This window comes from Diceros bicornis, chromosome 8 (assembly GCF_020826845.1).
Source record: "Diceros bicornis minor isolate mBicDic1 chromosome 8, mDicBic1.mat.cur, whole genome shotgun sequence".
In the NCBI taxonomy this organism is placed as follows: domain Eukaryota; kingdom Metazoa; phylum Chordata; class Mammalia; order Perissodactyla; family Rhinocerotidae; genus Diceros; species Diceros bicornis.
In genome coordinates, this window is record NC_080747.1 from 7,601,848 (window position 1) to 7,613,192 (window position 11,345).

An 11,345-nucleotide genomic window follows, 5' to 3' on the forward strand; every position below is an offset into this window, starting at 1 on the left:
GCTGCTGTGCGTCTTGCTGATAAAATCTCACTGTCGCTCCCTTCTCCACAGAACTTCCCTCAGCCAACAGAAGCACCTTGCCCAGCAGGACACCAACCCCCAGTCTCAGCCAATAATTATCCAATATAGGGGTCCACACAGCAGGTCTCCTCGCCTTAAGATGGAGTAGCCAATGGATAGAGTAGTGATTCCCTCATTAATCCCCCCAAAGACTTCATGGCCAATTACTCAAGTAACCACACACGAGCGGAAAGTAGCAATCAGACATTTCAAGGGCTGTTGGATACAGGGTCTCGGTTGACACTGATATCCAGGGACCCAAAGCATCATCACGGCCCCCCTATTAGCATAGTCCGTATGGGAATCAAGTCGTCAACATAGTGCTGGCCCGGTCGCACAGTGGGTGCACTGAGTCAACAAATCCACCCCGTGGTCATTTCCCTGGGTCCTGGATGCTTTTAGGAAAGACACACTGAGCCATTGGAAGAACTCTCACACTGGCTTTTTGACCTACAGAGTAAGAGTTACTGTATAATAAAGGCCAACCTGAAGCCCTAGAACCTCCCCCTGCCAAGACAGTAAATGAGAAACAACGTTCCATTCCAGGGGAATGGCAGAGATCAGTGCTGCCTTCAGAGTCTTGAAGCTTCCAGGAGTGTGGTCCCCATCATATCCCCATTTGATTCACCAGTCTGACCCTACAAAAACCCTATGGAGCACAGCAGAAGACCCTGGAACTTCAGGAACTTAACCCAGTAGTAGCCCCAACTGCTGCTGCTGCCTGATGTGGCCTGTTTTCTAGTGTAGATTTTCACAGCCCTAGGTATGTGGAATGCAGCTATCAACTGGCAACTGGATTTTTTCCCATACTGATCAGAAAGGAGGACCAGAGCAGTTTTCCTTCACACGGGACAAAATGGTATGCCTTCACAGTCTTGATCCAGGGCTACACTGATTCTTTTGCTCTCTGTCATGATATAGTCAGAAGGGACTTGGACCATCTGGGCATCCTACAGGACATCGCAAGGGTTTACCATGTTGATGGCATTGTGGTATGTGCACTTGGAAAGCAAGAAGCACTAATGTTCTGTTTGCCATGGCAAAGCATATTCATTCCAGAAGTTAGGAGATAAAGCTTACAACGATCCAGGGGCCTGTCACATCAGTGAAACTCTTAGGAGTTCACCAGTCCAGGGCATGCCGGACTACCCCTTCCTAGCCCTGGGAAAGAAGTACAACCTTTGAAAGGCCTCTCCAGGCTTGAGAGGTGCATATTCCACACTTAGGGATACCACTACCATTTATCTACCAGGCATGTAAGGTTTGTGCGGGACCCAAAGGAGGGAGGGGCTGTGCAGCAGGTCCAGACTGAGGCATAAGTAGCCTTGACCTTGGGCCATCCAACCTGGCAGATCCAAGGAACCATGGGCATCTGTGGAGAAAGACGGAACTTCTGGCAGGCCCCAGGAGCGGAGTCACAGTGCAGACCACCAAGAGTCTTGAGCAAGGCCATGCCATCTGCAGCAGAGAGCTGTATACCATTTGAAAACAGCTTCTGGTATGCTGCTGGGCCCTGGTAGAAACTGAGCGTCTGAACACGAGACATCAAGTGACCATACAGCCACTCATGACCTCAGCATTTTCTAAGGTTGGGAAGGGCCTGCAGGAAGTGGTACATTGGGGTCAAAGATCTAGAGAGCACGAGCAAACTGCATGAACAAGGGGTCCAGACCCTAGGGTCACAGGCCTCTGTTACACTGATGCTTCTCCCTCAGCTGATGCCTCTCCTCTCAGCTGATGCCTCTCCTCTCAGTTGATGCTTCTCCCTCAGCTCACACATTTGGCCTTATGGGTAATTCCCTTTGACCAGCTGTCTTAGTCTGCTCAGGCTGCCATAACAAAAATACCACAAATGGGGGGCTTAAACAACAGAAATTTGTTTTCTCACAGCTCTGGAGGCTGGGAAGTCCAGGTTGAAGCTTCCAGCAGGGTTTGCTTTCTGGTGAGAGCTCTGTTCCCGGCTTGCAGATAGCTGCCTTCTCACTGTCTTCACACGGCGGAGAGAAAGAGAGAAAAAGCAAGCTCCTTCATGTCTCTTCTTATAAGGACACCAGTCCCACTGGATTAGGGCCTCACCCTCACCACCTCATTTAACCTTAATTACTTCCATAAAGGTCGTATCTCCAGAAACAGTCACAGTGGGTTTGGGCCTTCAACATATGCATTTTGGAGGACATGACCATTCAGTCCCTAACACCAGCTGACAGAGGAGGAGAGTAATCTGAGTTTGGAGCATGGATGGATCAGCTTGGTGTGGGTTCAAGCCAGAAATGGTCTACTGCTGAACTGCAGCCTGCTCAGGAGGGCCTGAAAGGCAGTGGTTGGAGGAACTCCTCCCCGGCCAGAGCTTCAGGCGGTGCATCCAGTCATCCTCTTCGTGGCCTGAGGTGGGGGCACACGGCATGGCACATGAGGCTCTTTACAGGCTAGCGCTTGCCGGACTCTCTGGCCTCGTGTTTGCTGGCTCTCCACCATGCTACACACACTGTTTCCTCACCCTTCTCTGAATGTTATGGGTCTTTTCCCAAGCTGTCCCTCTGCCTAGATGCCTTCCCCCACTAGAAGAATGTTTGCTCATCCTTCGAGACTCACTTCAAAGGAGTCCTCAGGGTCCTTTCCTCACCCTGCCCTCACTTACAGAATTGGTGGGTCTCCCTCTGCTCACCTGGTGTTGTCTACCTAATATAAATCTTGGCTTTGTCAATGCAGTGCTGCGGTTTACTACAAACTCTGTTCCCTGGCAGATCACAAGGCATCCATAGGCTGACAGCTGTAAAACTTATCTATCTGATCCAGAACGCTCCCCCGAGCTCCAGACCCACGTATCCAACTGGGCACCTGACATACATTATCACCTGGATGACTCACAGACTGTTGAGTTTCTCCCTCAAATTTTTGCCCCATCTTTGGCCCCATAATTGCCCCAATATCTCAGTAAGTATCCCCGCCGGCTTCCTAGGTTAGCTAGAAACCTCGGCAGCATTCTAGATTCCCTCTGCTTCCTTTTTAACCTCTTCGATGCATCAGCAAGTCTTACTGGTTCCAGCTCCAAACTCTCTCTCAACTCCATCTCCTTTCTCACTTGGCTGCCATCCCCGCTCTCAGCACCTCCCCTGTAGGATCATCTCTCGATGGCATCCTGTTGCACATGGAGGACCCTCTGCACGTCTACCAGGTCCTCCCTTTATTCCCCAACCAGCCCCTCATTTGCATCCTTCCTAGTACTTGTCATTCTTCACAATCGATCTGTCTGTTGACATGGTGTTTGCTGTCCTCCCCAGGAAGAAGAGAACCTGTGTGTGTCTTGTTCACAGGTCACCCCAGCAGCCAGCACAGTGTCTGACTCATAGAAAGTGCTCAATAAAAGCTTAGTGACCTAGTGCTGAAGGCGCCATTTAAAGTCGGCTGAACTGTTCCAGGAGCAGGTTCTCACACAGCACTCAGACGCAGATGTACCAGCCTCTGCCGTGGGGATCAAGCGCTTTTACCCCATGTTTCCAAAACACCAGTTGATGAAGTCAAACACAATCATAGTAAGTGCAGCTCCAGAGGGCAGAGGAAGGAGAGGCAACCCGCCAGGTGAGGAGCCTGCATGGAGACAAGCTTTCTGCACGGGTCTGCCCAAATATGCTGGCTTGAAGTCATTGGCAGCACTTTTCTCCTGGAAATTGGAGCAGTGCTGAGGGTGGAGCCAAGGTCCTCAGCCAGGAAATTATATCCTGATTTCTCGTGTGTAAATAGTCTACTCTGGAGCCCCAGGGAGGACGTGCGGGGGAACTCGCCCCATCAGCCCATCTGATTAACATCTGACAACCTTTTATTCAAGACGTCTCCCCGGCCTCGTCCAACTTCCCTTCTGCAATGCTTCATGATCGCCCCTTTTCCTTTTCCATTTAAACAGTCACGTGTAAAAATGGAAGATAGGCTACTTCTTGGGGGAAAAGTTTGAGAGGGCTCCAGAGAACCACGGTTCCATTTATAAGGTCAGTCATAATGTTGGTGCCCGCTGTCTGTGGATGCTACGCATCTGCTGAAAACCACACTGCATTCCTCCCCTGGGTTCTGGTGGTGGAGGAAGGCAGGAACACACAGAAACAAAGACATAAAATTTTAGAGTCTTAACCTCTTTTATCTAGCCTTATTTTCTCCTGATTTCAATTCTCAATATTTCGTTAAAAATCACATTTTGATCTTTGAAGAATCAAGTTAAAAAAGAACATGGCTTTATCATAAAAAACAGCTTCATCGACTGAAATCCGTATGGGAAACTTGCCAAGTGGACATCACCAGGTTTCCTTCCTGTTTTTGTAAAGAAGAAATAAGGAAACTGAGGCGGGTGACTCCGGTCCACTGTCTGTGGTCACAAGAACTGGGTCCACAGGCAGCTGTCCTCAGCCCCTGTGTTCCTGGGCCCTCAATGGGAAGGGAGGTCGGGTTCTTGAGTGACTGTTACGTGCTGGGCACCCAGCAAAGAGCTGGCCTGAGCTCATCTTACCAAGTCCTCAACCACCCTGCAGGGTCACCATGGAGAGCCCATGTCTGAGCAAGGAGAGCTTGAGTAACGTGCCAAGGGCACACAGCAAGGGCCGAGATGAGGTGAGATTCGAACTCAGATTCGTCCGGTTCCAAAGCCTGGGGGCTCTCCCCCGTGTCTTTCCTTTCCCCATTCAACCATCCAGATCCTCACATTTGCTCTGCCTGTGAAGGCCCCTGGCTGGATTTTCCAGGCCCTTCGTCAGTCCCCTTGCCAGGGCCCAGGGTCTCAGCCCACCCTCCTGCTCTTTCCTCTTACAATGCAGTCACCCCTCCAACATCCACTCCTTGGGGGTCCTCTGGCCATCCCAAAGGGCCCATGCACGAAACACAGCATCCCAGGTTTGTTCTGGGGCATTTAGCATTGATCCCTAGAAGGAACAGATATGTAATTCAACAGTAATGAAACTTTAATGACCATAACTTATTGATTTCTTTGCAGATGTTATACCACATAACAATTCCAGGAGGGGAACACTACTTTTATCCACAATTTACAATGAGAAAACTGAGGCCGAGAGCAGTTCAACGATCCTTCCAAAATGCAGTGAGCAGTGAGCAGAGCAGGAGTCAAACCAGGCTAGCAGCTTTACCCCACTGCACGGCCTCCTGGACAAAGTTCAGATGCCTACAAGTGGGCCCCAGACTCAGACAGCCTGGATTTATAGTCTAGCTGTGTGACCTTGGGCAAGTTACTTAACCTCTCTGGTTTTCTGTTCCTTCATCTGTAAAGCGGAGATGATAAACACCGTACCTGCTTCACGAGGTCGCCGTGAGACTTAACTGACCCAGAGATGTAAAGCCCTTACAACAGTGCCTGGCACGTGGGCTTAATATATGTAAGGTGCTATTTTTCTTTTAAGAATTTTTGTTGCATGAAGCATCGTAGAGGCTGGGCTAAGAATCTTAACTGAAGGTAGAATTCTAGGAGGTCACACTGACTCCTTCACCCTGCTCCCGCCAGACCTTTTTTCTGCAATGCCTCTCTTCTCTTGCTTTTATCTAGAAAGGAAGAAGGAAGGAGTACGAGGTGGAAGGAACAGCAATTGTGATGGGAAAGAAGGATTTTCTCCAGTTCCACCTCTCCCTTCTCGTCACGAAGGGGGTGGTCTGGTGGACAAATATACTGACTTAGGAACTGGAATTTGAGCCTCAGCCTTGCCATTTATAAGCGGTATGATCTTGATCAAGTTACTTAACCTCACAAGTTTCAGTTTATTCATCTGGAAGATGAGGAGAATAGTACCAGCTTTACTGGACTGACAGGAAATTAACTCTAACGACCTGTAGAGAGCATTCTTCAAGGATGGAGGCCCAGAGGCCTTCAGCTCTCCGCCAGCACAGCAGCGAGTGTTCTCACATGTGACCCCTCTCGGGCCTGGGTGAGAGTTTGTTTGGGCTCATGTACTCAGGTGCAGAATTATTGGGTCCTACATAATGAGTGTACTTAATGTGAGAAAGTTTGCATCACAGTGTTCTCCCAGCCGCATTTCCACCTTCAGTGGGGCCAGTCCCCACGCCCACATCCCCACCAACATTGAGCATCGCCTGCTGAAATGGCGTTGCTGTGAGAACAGGGACGACTGTGCCCCAAACACCTAGAACTGTGCCTCCCACACGAGGGCCTCGACTTAGCGAGTGAACCACCCGGCTCTCCCAGTGCAGCTGATCTAAGAGCCGTGTCGGTTTCATCTGCGTGTCTCTGGGAATTAGCTTCAGTGGAATCTCCTCCAAGGCTTGCTGAGGCTTCCTGTTTCTGCGTCTGATTTGCCTGTTAATACCCTTTGCCTCTGCTCCATTGCCTTTCCTGTCTTTCTTGGTGATTTTCAGAAGTCGCTTGTGCCATCTAGACATAATCCCACGTCAGTTTCAGATATTACAAATACTTTCTTCCAATCCGTCATCCATGAACTTTTCCTTGGTGTCCTCACATTCAACAGACATTCTCCATTTTGACGTGATCTAATTCATCAGATCACTGAATGGATTCCAGCTCCTCTGAATGGATTTCAGCTTGTCAGGATGCCTCTCATCAGAGAAGCCCCCAGAAGGGAACAGAACATTCCAGATGTTGTCCGAGCAGTATAGTGTGAGTCCGTGTGACTGAATCTGGAATCTAAATGCAGAACTGCCTTGCCATTGATCCACGTTATACACCAATTTGTTAGTTTCCATCCACAATTTCAGACTGTTGAGATCGTGTTGAATTCTGATCCTGAGACTGCACAGCATTGTGACATCACAAAGCATTAACAAGCGTACATGCTGTGTTTTGCTTGACATCTTTGATGGATCGAGATGAAGGATGACACATTCCACTCTGTATCTTGTAGAGATCATACAATGTATGACAACAGTACCCCTTACTTGCTGAGGGACCTTGAGCAAGTAATTCAACATCTTCGAGCCTCCTCTCTAGTGTGGCAATGATAGCAGCACCTATATCATCAGGCTGCTGTGAATAGCAAATGAGTTAATCCAGGGAAAGCTGTTAGAACAGTGCCTCGCATGTTAAAAGCATGACAAGAGTGTTTGCTATGATAGTTGGTATTATAATTGTGTTACCTCTATGTTTAAGAGATATTGAAATGGAGTCTTAAAGAGTTTAAATAACTTATCCCAATCACCCTGCTAGTGACAGCAGAGTCAGGGCTGCATGCTTCTTCCCTGGACCCCGCAGCTCATGCCACTTTCATTATGAGATGTCTAGGTGAGCTGAAATCTGCTTCTCTATCTGTCCTTCACTGGCTTTGTTCTTGGCATCTAAGGGCAAAGAGAATCAAGGCTACTTCTGTTCCCCGCGACAGGCACTCAAGCATCTGAAGAGAGTGCTCATGAATCCCTGAACCAAATGACCTCTCCTCCGAGCCACTTGACCACTTCCTTTAAAGGAGCCTTGTGGCCAAAGAGAAGTCATTGTTTTGTCACACCCAGACCCATTCTCCCTCCAGTCTTCACCACCGGTCTCCATCTCCATCAGTGGTGCAGACAGGCCCACAGTGGCTCAGGCCAAGAGTCTGATCCTCCTCGATCCCTCACTATTTCTCTCACCTGACATCTAATCTGTCCTATGGGGTCTACTGCTAAAACAGATCCCACAGCCGCTGGTTCCCATCACCCCACCGTCAGCCACCACCATCTCTTGACCGCATCCCTGCGGTGTCTCCCCAACAGCTCTCCATGCATCACCCTTCCCCCTCTGCAATCCAGCTGCACTCAACAATAAGATTGATCCTTTTAGATGTCAATCAGATCGTGCTGTTACCCTTCCTAAAACCCGCCAGTGGTTTCCCTTTTTCCTTAGAATTAAACTCAAACCATGTAGCCTACAATATTCCGATGATCTGACCCCCACCTTTGTCATCAACCTCATCCCAGTCTCCTCTTCTCCTTTCACTTTGCTCCAGCAACACGCTGGCTTCTCCCAGTTCCCTGAACATGCCTCCTGTGGAACTGGCCATAAATTCCAAGGCCTAACTGGACATTCACATGCCCCGCCAACCACGCTCTTCCAGTCTGCTCCTGAGCCTTTGGTCACACATGTTTGTCACCCTGAGGTTGAGGTACAGTCATCTCAACACAACCCTCCCTTTCCATTTGTCTGTTTTTAACATCATCCTGGAAACATCCTGGGGTGGAAGACACACAAGAGAGTAGAACCTCTGGGGTTTTTAAAACACATTCAAGCTTTTTCAATCATGTTTTTATGTCACCCCACTGTAGTCACACAACCAACTTAATGGTTTCAATATTCCCACTGACAGATGAAGGAACTGAAATGTCATTTACTTGTTTATTATCTAATTCACTTTTTCTACTTATTCATAAACTCTTTAACACACCCTTCCTGAGGGCTAACTCTGCATTTGGCGCTGTGTTCAGAACATCACACACCACTGCTACCCCGTGGATGCAGTCCAAATTCTGAGAAGTGAAAAGGGGAAGTCACACACATCTTAAAATCAATGCAGTAAGATCATTCTTGGCAGAGAGACCAGAACACTGGCATCCGTGCTCTCCCCACTGGGCACCCCCCCGGGGAAGTTTATCAGACTGCTCCCGAGATTTCAAACACCACCAACCCCTGCGGCCACAAACACAAGACAGCTACTCACCACCTCTGGTCTCTCGGCGCTAACACTTGGTGCCAGAACTCCCCCAGCGAGGTCTCCTTCCTGAGTTCACGGCCACTTAGGAACAGAATTCAAGCCACGCCTCCGGCCCGTGACGTTCCCATTGGCCGGGCTCCGGGTCCCGCCTCCAAGGCAGGGCGGGTCTCTCGGGAATTCCCCTGAAGTCCCCAGGCCTTTTCAGTAAGTGTCCCCAAGCCTGTTTTTCCAGTCCTCGCTTAGGTTCTCGTTGCCTCTTCAGGGCTGCTTCCTGATTTGAGTGCAATCCTCCTCCTTCCTCAGGGCGTGAGGTAATTTCCTTGATGACTAAGTGTTTCCCCCTCCTAACCCGAGGTTTCTCAACCTTGACACTGTTGCACTTCAGACCGGATAATTCTGTGCATTGTTTGCAGCATCCCTGGCCCCTCTGCCCACTCCATGCCAGCAGCAACCTCGCACCCCCCTCCCCATTCCCGCACCCCCCCACCCCATGGTGAAAAACAAAAATGTCTCCAGACACTGCTAAATGTCCCCTGAGGGACAAAATCACCCCAGGGTTATTTCTTTTTCTTTTTGTGTGTGTGTGGGGAGTGGGGGGGGAGGGGGCGGGTGTAATTTTATTTTATTTTATTTTTTAATTATTTTATTGAAGTCATATTGGTTTACAACATTGTGTAATTTCAAGTATACATTATTATATATCAGTTTCTGTATAGACTGCATTGTGCTTACACCAATAGTCTAGTTTTTATCCATCACTATACATGTGTGCCCCTTTACCCCTTTCGCCCGCCACCGTTCCACCAGCCCCTTCCCCTCTGGTAAGCACTAATCTGTTAGCAGCATCTTTTCAAATACCATGTCTACTCGGGCAAGGGAAAGAAAAGAAAAAATAAGCAGATGGGACTACATCAGACTAAAAAGCTTCTGCAAGGCAAAGGAAACCACGAACAAAACGAAAAGACAGCTCACCAACTGGGAGATAATATTTGCAAATCATATATCTGACAAGGGTTAATTTCCAAAATATATAAAGAATTCATACAACTCAACAACAAAAAAACAAACAACTGGATCAAGAAATGGGCAGAGGATATAAAACAGACATTTTTCCAAAGAAGACATACAAATGGCCAACAGGCAATGAAAAGATGTTTAACATCACTATTAGGGAAATGCAAATCAAAACTACAATGAGATATCACCTTACACCTGTCGGAATGGCTATAATTAACAAGACAAAAAATAACAAATGTTGGCGAAGATGTGGAGAAAAGGGAACCCTCATACACTACTGGTGGGAATGCAAACTGGTGCAGCCACTATGGAAAACAGTACAGAGATTTCTCAAAAAATTAAAAATAGAAATACCATAAGATCCAGCTATTCCACTACTGGATATTTACCCAAAGAACATGAAATCAACAATACAAAGAGATCTCTGCACCCCTAAGGTCATCGCAGCATTATTCACAGTAGCCAAGATGTGGAAGCAACCCAAGTGCCCATCAACCGATGAATGGATAAAGAAGATGTGATATAAATATATATACAATGGAATACTACTCAGCCATTAAAAAAGACAAAATCCTCCCATTTGCAACAATGCAGATGGACCTTGAGGGCATTATGTTATGCGAAGTAAGCCATACAGAGAACAATAAACACCATATGATTTCACTCATATGTGGAAGATAAACCCCAGGGTTATTTCTATCTCTGCACCTCTATTTCAGTTAGACAAGTGATCTGTATTATTCTCCCCTAGACTGAAAATCCTGTGCTTCTATATCCCTCATTCTCTAGTCATGGTTTTCCAAAGAAGAATGGGAGTGGGATGCTTTATTTACGATTGTGTTGAACAAGAGACCAATTTTGCTTATGGCAGTGTGTTAGGGTTCTCCAGAAAAACAGAACATATGGGATACGTGTGTGTGTGCATGTGTGTGTGTATATGTGTGTGTGTGTATTTATAGATATATGTAGACGGAGAGAGAGAGAGAGACTTTAAGGAATTGGCTCATGTGATTTGTGGAAGTGCGAGTCCAAAATCTGCAGGGCAGGCCAGCGGGCTGGAAACCCAGGGAAGAGCTGCAGCCTGAGTCCAAAGGCCGTCTGCTGCAGAGTTCCTTCTTACTCAGGGGAGGCCAGTCTTTTTTCTCTTAAAGCCTTCAGCTGGTTGGATGAGGCCCACCCACATTACGGAGGCCAATCTGCTTTACTCAAGGTCTACTGATTTTAATGTAGTGATTTTATGTAATGATTTAATGTAATGATTTTAACTCTCATCCAAAAAACACCTTCACAGAAACATCCCCAATAATGTTTGCCCATATATCTGGGCACTGTGGCCCAGCCAAGTTGGCACATAAAATTCATCATCACAGGCAGCAATGGATGAATTAATTTATGACAAAGAGAGGGAGGATGAGGTGGAGGTCATCTGGAATTTGGGGCCACGCTGCCATGATTACTGCCTAAAATGTCAATGTTCTAGATGCCATACTGGGGCCATCAGTGGTTCTCAGCCCTGGCCATTACAATCACCTGGGGCACTTAGAAAAGATGCTGATGTCAGAGCCACCCTCAGAGAGTCAAAGCCATTGGGTCTGAGGTGGGACTCGGGCATCAACACGTTGTTCG

The 11,345-nt window shown here is 47.8% G+C and overlaps 1 protein-coding gene and 1 non-coding gene across 4 annotated transcripts in view; both read right to left on the reverse strand.

Annotated features, from left to right (window-relative positions):
- SLC2A9 (solute carrier family 2 member 9) overlaps positions 1–8,983 on the reverse strand; it is a 261,777-nt gene extending 252,794 nt beyond the window's left edge. For 2 of the 3 annotated variants that reach the window (XM_058546729.1, XM_058546726.1), the window contains exon 1: positions 8,709–8,982. The gene's annotated coding sequence lies outside the window, so the exon portion shown is untranslated. Of the gene's footprint in view, positions 1–8,708 lie in introns of all 3 variants that reach the window. The other variant, XM_058546727.1, reaches the window with a different exon arrangement.
- Positions 8,984–11,029: 2,046 nt separating this feature from the next.
- Positions 11,030–11,092, reverse strand: LOC131409883 (small nucleolar RNA SNORD66). Its single transcript, XR_009221070.1, has one exon. It is a non-coding gene; the product is annotated as a small nucleolar RNA SNORD66 (small nucleolar RNA).
- Positions 11,093–11,345: the final 253 nt, after the last annotated feature.